The 13,346-nt window shown below is 34.6% G+C and overlaps 1 long non-coding RNA gene across 1 annotated transcript in view; it reads left to right on the top strand.

Annotated features, from left to right (window-relative positions):
• LOC116422420 overlaps positions 1-13,346 on the top strand; it is a 40,408-nt gene that overhangs the window by 9,051 nt on the left and 18,011 nt on the right. The window lies entirely within an intron of this gene.

Raw genomic sequence — 13,346 nt, 5'->3', positions numbered from 1 at the left:
TATTCCATTGCTCATTAGATAAGCTAAGGATTTTGTGTGGTGATAGGCTCCTTCCCATGCTCATGAGCTGCAAGCCAATTATGTTAAACAAGTTAGATACAGAGAATTTTTATCAGGTATTCTCAAGGCCACAGCTATCATTGTCCAGGAAACACAATGGTCAGTGTGTCCAGAATATTGACTGACTGTTGACTAGATCATGAATAACATACTTTTAGACCACCTGGCAGGAGAGATATATTCTTCATGAGGGGTCTCCAATTGTCAATAATTCCCCTAAAAGAGAGTTGAGGAATAGAGTCCTGATTAAATCCTGATGAAAATATAGTTACCTCAGAGAAGAAGCCCATTCCCTGGATTAATTCTTTGATCTTCTTTATCTTGTGGTCTTAAACTGCTTTCATGGGTAATCAACTATCAGTATTCTTTCAGAGTGAGTGAGCAGTCCTTTTCCTATCCTATTCCTTTATGCTCCAAAAAAACAAGAATTCCACCAGAGTAATAGGTTAAACCTATAATATACACAACTTATTAGATTGATGTAAAAGGATAATTTCATATTCTGGACATCCTTCATAATTTGAATGTCAGATATTTTCATCATGATTTTTGCAATCGCCCATTGAATTGATTGTACCACAAGCAATACATGCAGCAAACACTGTTTCCAACCCACGTTACTTATATTTCTTTTTGTATGTGCAAATTAATATATGTACACATATATTATTTTACATATATTTGATATATACATATATATTAATCTATCTCAAAATCCACTAAAGCATGTCTAGTAATTATTCATGTACATCACAGAGTAAATGCCAGAAATAAGATATTTGAAAATAAAGTAGAATCTTAGAGAAGAATAATTGTGCTTTCAACTGCGCACTCCTTCAGATGTGCTGCCCTTTCTTTCTTCTCTGAGCAGTACATGAAGAGGACAAGTGACAAAGATTTATCTTTCATTAAGAAATGATAAAGAATGTCCTGTTTAGAAGGTTTATATAATGGAGGACTTAGAGGAGGGGGAGGAAAAAACTTTGATCTCATTTGAGGTTATGGAATGCCTAATATTTGCAATTATTGATCTGGATAAACTCTACATCTTTCATGGCAAAAACCTGCCTTCCTCTTACCCACCAAAATCTATTCATTCCTTTGTTCTAACCCAATGATGGGTTACTAAGTACCAAGAAGCTGTGGCATCTGCCTTCTGGAGTGATTGCAAGTGTATTGGTGAGTAGGGGGCTTGTTGATGATAGTGTTTTGATTGAAATTATTTTAACTTTCATTATTCTCCTTCATCAGTGATTGTGTCAACCATTTTTGCCCAAGTACGTATGTGAACTTATCTTTTGGAACCATTTCTTCTCTTGTTCATCAGACAAGCTAAGTATTTTGTGAGTTAGTAGGCTCTTTCCCATGCTCATGAGGGCTAGGCTCATGAGGATAAGGAGATTTTTTTCCCCCAGGCATTCTCATGGCCATAGAATTAATTCCCTATGAAACAATGTAGTTAGTGTGATGTCCTGAATGTTGATTGTACGTTGACTAGATGTTTAATTGCATACTTTTAGACAACTCTAGCAATGGTGATGTTTATGAGAAACCTCCAAGATTCAATGGTTCCAATAAAAGGAGATCTTAGGAACAGAATGCTTTTAACATCCATTGACCTCCTTGTTGGTTGAAAATTAAATCCCGATGGAAATATTGTTGGGTCCAATAAGAGGCCCCTCAATGCATCAAACTCTTTGGTCTCCTTGCCATTTGTGTCCATCACCTGGGTTCGTAGGTGATGAAAAAAAGTCACTATTCTATGAGTGACAAGAGTGGTCCTTTTCCTATCCCATTCTTTTGTACTCCACAAAAACAACAATCCCAACAGAACAACAGATAGAGCATATTATGCTCATAATTTTGTATTTTGATGTAATTTAAAGCTAATGAAGAAAAATTAAATATTAGCTGAAGTGTCCTCAAAGTATGTTGCTTTGATCAGGAAGCCATTGAGTTTAATGTCCGGATTAGCTTTCTGGAGGATCTCTGGACGGGCCTTGGAGAAGTGATGAAGGCAGGAGAGCCACCACGAGGATCTGTATTTCTGTCTTCTTCTCCTCTGTGTCTGAGTCTCTCCTCTCTGATTCCTCTGTGTCTCCTCTGTGTCCATGGCTGGGTCTGAGTCTGAGTCTGAGTCTGAGATTGAGATAGAGCTCGAGTTCAAGTACACTCTCACTCGAGTCTCTCTTGAGTCTGCTTATTTCAAGTCCTCTGAGGTTTTATATACTATAGTACAATTACACCACTACAGCACACTGAGCATGTGTCTACTGTAGAACCATCACATCACCATACTAAGTATTAAGTATATGTAAACTAGAGAACCATTATCTCATCAATCATACTGAGTAAACACCCTGTTGTAAGTATATCTTTGTTTCATCCAGAGTTCTGGCCCTCTACAATTGAAGAAAGCTTTTGGGCAGGAATGTTCTTTGGAGTTTGGAACCTCTAGGTAGAAGGTGAAGTCAATGGAAAGGAAAACAAACAAAACCTCCACTATGAGGTGATTAAAAAGAACCACAAAAAGTGGGTGAGGAGGAATCCTTAAACAGGGCTTCAGGAAGAAATGCAGTATTGACAAAGCTAAAGAATAGGAACAAGAACTGGTTTTTTAAAATAAGGTTCCAATATTGGCCATGGGAAATGACCAATGACTTAGAAGCAACTCTAAACTAGAAAGGATTCTTGTGATGAAGAGAGATGCAAAGTTTGGGTTATAAGGAAATTCAGAAGGCTAATCTAGAAAGTGAGGGGAATGAGGTTTGGGAACAGAGGAAGCAAGGAGTGAATGGATGAATTCTGTAATCTGAACTTGGCAATGTTTTCATTTTTCATGGAAATTGCTAGAAAGAAAAGAAGGAAAGATTCATCACATAAGTGAATTTTTATTTAATAGCCTTTTATTTACAAGTTATATGCATGGGTAATTTTTACAGATTAAAACCCAAACCTCTTGTTCCAATTTTTCACCTTCTTTCACCCCCGCCCCAAGAGGGAGGATACCAGTAGATGTTAAATATATTAAAATATTAAATTAGATACACAATAATATACATGACCAAAATGTTATTTTTGTACAAAAGAATTTGGACCTGAAATATTGTAAATTAGCTTGGGAAGGAAATAAAAATGCAGATGGGCATACATATAGGATTGGGAATTCAATGTAATTGGTTTTAGTCATCTCCCCAGAGTTCTTCTCTGGGCGTAGTTGGTTAGTTTATTACGTCCATTGAAATGATTTTGGTTGGATCTTTATTGCTGGGAGGATCATAAGTGAATTTTTAGAAGCAACGATGGCTTAGGTATCAGTACTAGGTTTGTGTTCTAAAAGGATTTTGGTGGGACTCCTTCTTTCCATCTTTTTCCAAATAGACTACATAGTATTACAAGTATATTGTTCTTTGAATATTTGGTAGAATTCTCATTTGGTAATAGGTTTAATTTCTTTTTCAAAAATGGGACTATTTAGTAATTTATTTTACTCCTCAGTTAATCTTGGTAATGTATATTTTTATATATATTTTATATATATGAATAATTTGTAAATATTCTTCCATTTCAGTTAGACTGTCAGGTTTACTGCCATGCAGTTTGACAACATAGCTCCTAATTATTATTTTAATTTCTTTTTCAGTGGAAAGAAGTTCATCCTATTCATTTTTAATCTTGTTATATAGTTTTTTGTTTCCTTTTTTTTAATCAAATAACTAAAATGTTATCCATTTTGAAGCTTTTCCCCATAAAATCAAATCTGCTTTGGTTTCAATTTTATTAATCTATTCTTTGAATTTTAGAAGTTCTCCCTTGGGATTTTATTGGGATTTTAAAACTTTTTTCCTAGCTTTTCAGTTTCATGGCAAGTTTACTGATCACATCTTTAGTTTATTCATGCAACTATTTAGAGATAGGAAATTGTCCTAAGAACTGCTTTGGCTGCATCCTATAGGTTTTATATTTGTCACATTATTGTCTTTCTTTTCGATGAACTTATGCATTGTTTCTGTAGGGTTTTGTTTCATCCACTCATTCTCTAGAAGTAGATTATTTAATTTCTAATTTGATTTTAGCCTACCTTTCCCTGCTTCTTTGTTAAATATAATTTTTGTTGCATCATGATCTGAAAAGGAAACCCTTACTATTTCTACCTGTCTGCTTTTGATTGTGAGAATTTTATACCCTAATCATCAATTTTTATATAGGTGCCATGTTCTGTTGAGAACACAATGTATTCTTTTACATCTCTATTCAATTTTCTTCAGAGGTCTGTCATATCTCTGTTTTCCAGAAATCTATTAACTTCCCTAGTTCCTTTCTTTCTATTTTATGGTTAGACTTGTTGACTCTTAAAAGGGAAGGTTGAGGTCTCTCACTAATACAGTTTTGCTGTCTTATTTCTTCCTCTAACTAGCTTACTATCTTCTCTAGGAATTTGTATGCTCCACCACTTAGTGCATATACTACTGATATTACTTCATTGTTTATGGTAGCTTTCATCAAGATAGGTTTTCCTTATCTTTTTTAATGAGATTTTTTTTTTTTTACTTTTGCTTTATCTGAGGTCAGAATTGCTCCCCCTGCTTTATTTTTCTTCAGCTGAAGCATAATGAATTCTACTCCAGGCTTTTATTTTACTTTGTATATATGTATATTTCAAATGTGTTTCTTGTAAACAACATATAGTAGGATTCTATTTTGGAATCCGCATCCCCAATCTTTTTTCTCCCTGTATATTCTTTTGTTCTTTCTTTCCATCCTGTCCCTCCTTAGCACAGTGTTTTGTGAGATTTGATGGATTGGTTTAGGCATTGATTTGAGAAGCCATTTTGGCAGGTGAAGTGAGATTTGCATTTCCTCCTGAGGGTCCCAGAGACTCTTTTTACTTTTCTAACTTTAAAGGAAGTTGGGTTGTTCTGGGCCTCCAAAGATGGCATCTGGAAAACAGTACTGAGCCAGGAACTACAAATGTCAGGAAGAAGAGTAGGTGGTAGGACTTCCAGTTCTTGTCTGACAGGGTCTGAAACGTAGCCTTCAGGTGATCTCCAGAGACTGCAAATTGACAGCAAAGCTTCAAGTGAGCTTCCATAACCCATATATCAGTTAGGTCCCATAGGAATATTATATATAGGAATATATCACTCTCTGTAGAAGAGAAATACTATGAAAGGGGTGGGGGGACAAGTAATAATAATGAAACAAGGCTTTCCACATCAGCTATCATACGTTCTCTGCTCGATCACCATACTTAGGGGTAATTTTCTAAGCTGTCTATCTTTATTTGGGATGAGACAAAAGGAAAGTGGTACAAGAATGGCAAGAGTTGTGGAGTAATTGGGACAAAGAATGGAATATTGTGTCAACTGCATACTACAATATCTGAGATTTCATAATTATCTTATCGAGCATCTCCCCATCAATTCTTACAAAATCAGTGTCTCTTGTCTTTCTTTGCTACAATTGAGGCCTAGCGAAGTCATAGTCAGTCAGTTCCAATGAAGATATGAATGTATAAATGGATTGAAAGTAGTCGTGATAAGAGGACTTTTTCCAATTTTCACTTTCACCAAGGGAGAAATGTGGAGAAGGGCTTCTTAAATGTGCTCCCCTTGCACAACCCCCCTTTAACAAGAATATATTCTTGTTATCTCATCTTGGTTTATATAGGAATATAAAGTCTTTTACAATTAAAACACTGATAACAAATCATAATTTTGTGACCCCCTCATTCTGTTGCAGAACTTCATATGGGATCATGACCTGTAGTTTAAGAAGTTTTGATGGTAGAGTGAGTTATGATTTTCCAAAATTCAGTGTGTGTGTGTCTTTTTATCTCTATGGGCAACTTAGTTGATTCAATGGACAGAGCAATAGACCTGGAGTTCAGGTATCCCTATTTTCTGACCTTGGACATTTCCTGATGTGTGACTTTAGGCAATTCATTGAACCCTGTTTGCCTCACTTTCCTTATCTGTTCAACCAGGGGGAGAAAGACATGACAAAACCACTCCACTCCCTTTTGCCAAGAAAACTCTAAATGGTCAGAAAGAGTTGGATCTGACTGAAAAAAGACTGAATAATCACTTCACAATTATTGCTTTTTGACTCTTAATTATACGGAGATTTCTCAGCATCTTCTTTTTTTTTGAAGCGTTCCCCATTTATAGACATTGATCTAGATTAAAAACAAAATCTATCCTGTGTAAATTTTTTGTTCAATTTCTTTATTTTTATAACAGCTTTTTATTTTTCAAAATACATGTAATGATACTTCAACATCAATCCTTGAAAACCCTTGAAATTTTTCTCCTTCCCTACTCCCATTCCCTATCTTCCTCTTGCCCTAGTCAACAAGAAATCCCATATAGATTAAGCATGTGCCATTCTTCTATACATATTTCCTACATATATCATGCTGAACAAGAAAAATCTGATCAAAGAGGAAAAAATGATAAAGAAAATTTAAGCAAGCAAGCAGCAACAACAAAAGAAAGTGAAAATGTTATGTTTTTATCCACATTCAGCCCCTAAATTCCTCTCTTTGGATGTAGATGGCTCTCTCCAGCACAACTCTGTTGGAATTGGTCTGAATCACTTCATTGTTGAAAAGAACCAAATTCATCACAGTTGATCACCATATAATCTTTTTGTTGCTGTGCATAATGTTCTCTTGATTCTACTCACTTCACTTAGTGTTAATTTATTCACTGTAATTTTCTATGAAATAAGGTATGACATAGCAGAGATTCTTCTGTTTTTTTTTTTTTTTGAACTAACTTTAAATATTCATTTCCATTTGCATGTTTGTATACAATATACTTGCTGCAATCATCCTTTCTCTTCTTTGAGGCTCACTTTGCTGAGCTTACCTCATTTTGATCAGGTCAGTCACATTCTCTGAAAACTGAAAGATGTTATTAGTTGTCTTTCATTTTGAACATTTCTCCCTTTTATATAATGTTATATATGACACATACACATTGATATGTGTGTATACATATATATATATATATATACATAATATGTTATATACATGCTTATGTACAGACATAAATGTATAAATACAGTATAATGTCCTGGCTAGCTCTCTGGAGGGCCTTAAGATCAGTCAGAGACAGGATCAGTCAAAGTCCTTGGTCTTTAGGAGAAGTTAAGAAGGCAGGCAAGTGGCTACAGGACTCATCAAAGAAGAATCCTGGACTCTAGAGTCTGAAGCCTGAAGTCTTCTCTCCTAATTGTGCTGCATCAGAAAGAGGCTGACCCTCTCCCTCAGCTCTCCAATCCTTGCTTATGATTACCTCACCACCACACTTCAGGAAGCACCAATAGTGAGGAGAGCCAACACATGACCATATCTAAGTATATGCTTATAGAACCATTGTCACTCATTGAGTAGTTAATTATCTTCAAGTGCTCTGCTGTCTTAGAGTCAAATACACCTTTTCAGAGTGCCAGCCCTCTACAATATATATATTTGAAAAATAAGGTATTATATATATATTGATTAAACATATCTTGACAGAAAAGAGTAATCAACCTAGACCTTGTCCACTCAATTAACTGAAAAATAATGAACAGAGAACTTAAAAATAATTGTAGTGTTTTATATCTGTGCGTGTTTTTCTGCAACCATACAGAGCAGTTACAATACTTCTATTGTATAATAATTATTATTGTTATAACAATTAAGTAACAAACGTATAGAAGAATATACAATTTTACAGGACAAAAAAACCAAGAAGAGGCGGTAAGAATAACTATGGACTAAGATGTACGTTTGTGAGCATAGTGTGCAGGAATGTCCATGATGGTTCAGGGAAAGGCTGCAATCACAATTTTTGGCATATTAAATGAGGCTTTCCTAGTTCCTATGATCCCTCTCTGCATCAGGCCATCTGGGTGACACTTGTGTTCCCTAGGAAAGACTGGCACCTTGTTTGATCTCTCTGATTTGTTTTTATTGATTTCACAGGCATGCAGAAGCCAATCAGTAACTTTCAAGAGTAGTTGGAGTGTTCTTTCTTAGCAGCATTTGGAAAAAGTAAAGAGGGGCCAGGCAAAAAAATGCTTACCCAAGGACTGAGACTGACAGAGACTAGACAAAGAGGCCAGAGGGGACTTATTTGTGCATGTGTGTGAGTGTACTTGTTTTATGTGATGTTGGTGTATTTTCCTAGACTTGATGAAATATTCTTAAAAATGGAGATTACCCAAGTGTGTTGTACTTCTCACTATCAAAATTGTTAAAGATATCTTTATACTAAAAACCTATTTAGAATTTATTTCCCATCATCATACCCAATATATATATATATATATTAGAGTTATCATGAATAATTGGAATTTCTGTCTAGATATATAGGAGCTGAGAAACTGAAATTTATTCTTGGGGAGAGGAAGGTTCATTCTACTATGACCAGTGGAATTTTTATCACGAAAAAAGAGATTTTGCTAAGTTAGAATTAATGAATGTTTGCCAATTTAGCTAAGACACAACTTTAGTTTACTGTCTTTTTGGAAAGCTTTTTGTTACTAATTCCAGTGACATCTTGGACTGTCCTGCTCAAAGTGTCATCAAAAATTGAAATGCTTTTTTTTTTTATTTCAATAACATCTGGAACTGTCCTGCTCAAAGTGTAATCTAAGATGTAATGTGCAAAGTATCGATAAACTGAATGTCCAATTTTTTGAAATTAAAAAAATATATATGTAAAATCTGAAAAGTAGCAAAAATAAGAGAAAAAAAAGATTGTGAATAACATTTCCTTCCCTCCCATTAGCTGTCATTGTAGTTTTTACAAGTGAGTGGTCTTCTATTGTTCAGTAAACTATAAGATTTTAGGATCCATTGCTGCATACTGTTCAGAGTGCTTCAGAGCCTCTCCAAAAACATATTTAGAGAAATTAAAATGATTTTGCTTTTTGATTTATTTTTGCTTGATAAATGATTCTTCTGGGAATTAAATTCTACCCTAGACAAACAAGGTTTTTGAAAGCATACAATTGCCTAATCAGTTTTTCCCACTATTTTAGTCGGTAGACATGAACACAAAAGTGATTGTGTTTTGGTTTCTAGTATTCTCATTGGAAGTGAACACTCTTGAGACAAGGGAGAAATTTAGCAATGATCTTCTAAGAGAGGATAAAATAAAGGTTTTCTTCACAACCCCAAAGTCAAGGTATTATGTGAAGCATCTATACAGGACATAAAAAGAGTGTGCTCCTTTTTATTCTCCATTCTTCAAAGAACATTTCAATCAGTTCTCTCTGCCCAGGGCTCTATATTCTGCAAGTAAATCGCTTGAAATTGGTAACATGGCTTTTGTTTTTTGAGGAAAGGGGTTTGCCATGTTGGGAGATGGAAAGGTTTATGAAATTTATTGAAGTATTCTGTTTTAATAAACTTATTATTTCCAAATGTATATTCTCACAACTGAGCAACAGTTCCCTGTAATGGAAAGATACATGTAGCTATGCACGCATATATACAGAGATGCTTGATAAAGAGTGCAGCAATAGCAGCCAACATCATTGCATCTGACAGAACATTCTACATTTGTAGCCTACAACTTTTCTACCCCATGGAAAGAACTATATTTCATTTCTTGTTTTCTAGGCTGAAGTTCAGCTTTTTTCAATTTGATTATCATGAGAATGACAAGCTTGCAGTATTCAATAGTCTCCTTATTCTTAGTACTTCATTCCTCAACACTTGATCAAAGTTTAGCCAAGCTGCTCTACAAATGTACGGCTTAAACATTTTCTTTGAATACTTCTTAATGTGTGATTTAACAGTTTTCTGTGAGCTCCTTGAGGGTAGCTGACTGTTTTTGCCTTTCTTTGTATCCATCAAGTTCAGCACAGTGAATGAGACAGGAGATAAATGGTCAAGAAAGGCTTCTTAACTCTCTAGATATATCACCTTTTCTTCATGTTCTACACTGTTAATATAATCAATTGGCATGTAATTTATTTAACAAAGCCTGGAATGTATATATGGAACCTTTTTCTTGTCTTTGATATTTTTAGAAATAGAGGTGCCAAAGAGTGGAGCCATGATTCAAAGGGTAGGGTTTTTGAATGACCTTTCTTACATAAGGCCAAATGTTGGTGTTTAAGTTCCTTCAATACCATATAAACAGCCTATCTTCTCTAACCACTTCATATAATATCATGATATTTGCTTCCATTGTACATGATATTTGATTCTTTTTCTATATTAAAGGTAGCCAAGAGAAATTATCATGTTAAATTGAGGCAGGATTCTTCTAAACCTACCTTGTTCCTCACTGTTTTGAAGGATTTTGCAAGTTTTTCTCAGAAAGACATCTTTCCCATACTCATTGGTGTTCTCTGCTTCCTTTTATATGGTCTTCTGGTTCCATTTCTTTTCTAAGGTTTTGATTATCTGAGCCTTTTGTCCTTTTTCATTTTAAACTACAAGGAGTGTTGATAAGAATTTTATGTAGTAGCTTGTCTTATAATGATGCCAGCCCTTTTTTTCTTATTTTTCTTTCAACCCTTAAAGTCTTTTTAATTGTTGAATTTTGGCCTTTTTTCAGGCTTTGTAGTTTTTTCCTCTCAACTATCTCGACATATTAGAGTTATTCTCCTTCCACAACAAGATTCCCTTCTTTTCCATGTTTCAAAAAGTCTTCTCCGCTGTCCTTCCTGCTCAATATATACTTATAATTGCCTGGTTCACTACCTTCCATTTCCCATTCAATCAGATTGATTGCATTTCTGGCTCACATAAACTTTTTTTACACTACCTTTTTTCAGATCCTCATCAGCGACCTTTGGGGGTGTAAGGATTATCTCTCTACAGAAGACCATAAATCTTTTGGGATCCAGGCAGATCCTGTTCCCTTGAGATTTAGACCCAATCAATTAATCAACTGGCTCTCAGATTTCAACATAAAAAATTTTCTTCCCCAAAACTTTGACACTTTTGAATTTTTGCTACTTCCAATTGAGGAATTGCCTTCCTCAGCCCGATTTGTCCTGATCATCTTCTTACCCCTTCACCACTTAATTTTTTTAATTGATATCAATTACCAAAAAATATTGGTTAAATTTGATTTATTCTTGTTGTCACAGAATAATTATTTACCCTGGATTCCCAATTTATTCCTCGTACTATTGAGTTAAATATTTTTTTAAAAATAAATGAACTTATTAATGAATTATCTTTTTTAAAAAAATACCACAAATTGTTTTATTTATCAAAACCCTTGACACCCTTTAAGACAAACATTTTGATGAAAAACATTTTAATACAAAAAGAGAAGAGGGTCAAAAACCATCAATACAATTGGAAAGAGGTTGGAAAAGGAAAAATACCTTTCTTACATCTTACTTTCAAAAATGATGAGAGGAGGAAGAGAGTCTCTTTTTCATCTCCATTGAGGGCCTTTGTTGTTGTTAAATTTTGCAAAAAAATTCTTCAGTGTGAAGCAGAGGAAAGTAAAATTCCTTCAGCTTTGTCAATTAGAATTATTTTCTGCATTTTGTCGTTAACGTTGCCTGAATTTTTCCTGAACATATGAGTTCTTTCTTGCTTCTATTACATTGTTGCTCAAGGTCCAATGTCAAAATTTGATGTTCTTGTTTTGAAAGGGGTGTTCAACTAGCTCAAAAAAGTTATCAAAACCGGCATACCCTTTGATCCAGAGTTTAAACTACTGGGATTTATATCCCAAAGAGAATTTATAAAGAAGGGAAAGGGACCTGTATGTGCACGAATGTTTGGCCTTTTTAGTGGAAAACTGGAAACCGAATGGATGTCCATCAGTTGGAGAATGGCTGAATAAATTGTGGTATATGAATAAGGAAAATTGTTCTGTAAAGAAATAAACAGGATAACCCCAGAAAGGCCTTGGAGAGATTTACACAAACCTGATGGAGTGAAATGAGAGGACCAGGAGATCATTAATACTTCAACAACAATACTATATGATGGACCAGTTCTGATGGACCAGGCCATTCCCGAACGGATCAACCAAATTTTCAATGGACAGTAAAATGAACTGAACTAGCTTAGCCCCGAAAAAGAACTCTGGGAGATGAATTAAAAAACCATTACATTGAATTCTTAATCCTTATATTTATACACCTGATTTTTGATTTCCTTCACAAGTTAAGTACAATATTTTCAGAGTCTGATTCTTTTTGTACATCAAAAAAGTTTTGGTCATGTTATACTTATTTGTATCTAATTTATATTTTAATATATTTAAATCTACTGGTCATCCTGCCATCTAGGGAGGGGTGGGGGGAAAGAGGGAAAATTGGAACAAGAGGATTGGCAATTGTTAATGCTGTAAAGTTACCCATGTATATATCCTGTAAATAAAAGGCTATTAAATTTAAAAAAAAAAAAGAAAGGGGTGTTCAAGATATAACTTATCTCTAAAAAATCTTTTTTGGCTGGGGGAGTAATTCATCAGGGCATTAGTTCCGCATGTTCTCAGTTTATTGATTTCAGCAATTTTAACTTGAATTTTTTTAGAAATTTATTTTACTTCTGCCTTCTAAAACCTTTTTTGTTGTTGTTGTTCTGAGAAGAACCCAGGAGAAGCTTTAGAGATAGAAACTTCTACTCAGGAGGAGGAAAATATGGAAAATTTATTTGTTGATGATCTGGAAAATTTAATTAGTGATGCTTCAAGTCTGGGTTCTTTCTGGACAGCCAGGGACATTCATGAACCCCCCAGTGGGTTTAAGAAAGTTAGAATCCCCTAGAAAATGCTGGTAATATTCTAATCAAATTACAAAAGTTAAAAATATTGGGGCTGCCATCTTTTAAATGGGAATGAACCAACTTGAACGTTTGTAGGCTACAAACATGAAAAAAGGAAGGTTATGTTTAAATGGCCTTTCTTGTAGTATTCTTGTGTCACTTCAAAAGCTTGGAAATCCCTCAACAACCTGGAAAATTGACACTGGCTGACAAAATTCTATATGTAGCTCAAACTGTAATGATATCATGAACTGAAATCAGTTTATATAAGGAAAATTCTAGAGACATCTTAGTGAATGAATGTGAGCTCTACAAATTAGAGACATAATAAAATCATAGGCAATAATCTAGTAAACACTAACAATAGGACAAAATATTAAAGGGGTCACAAGAGAAAAATAAGTTGTTAATAATGAATTCAGTACACCCGATTCACTCAACTTTTATCAATGAAATAACTGGGATACAATCCCAGATTCTTGATAACCAAGTAAATACTCTTCTCACTTAAAAGACATACTCTCATGGTTTTGTTTTTCAG

Source organism: Sarcophilus harrisii, chromosome 3 (genome assembly GCF_902635505.1).
Source record: "Sarcophilus harrisii chromosome 3, mSarHar1.11, whole genome shotgun sequence".
Lineage (NCBI taxonomy): Eukaryota > Metazoa > Chordata > Mammalia > Dasyuromorphia > Dasyuridae > Sarcophilus > Sarcophilus harrisii.
This window is presented reverse-complemented; position numbering and strand designations above follow the sequence as displayed.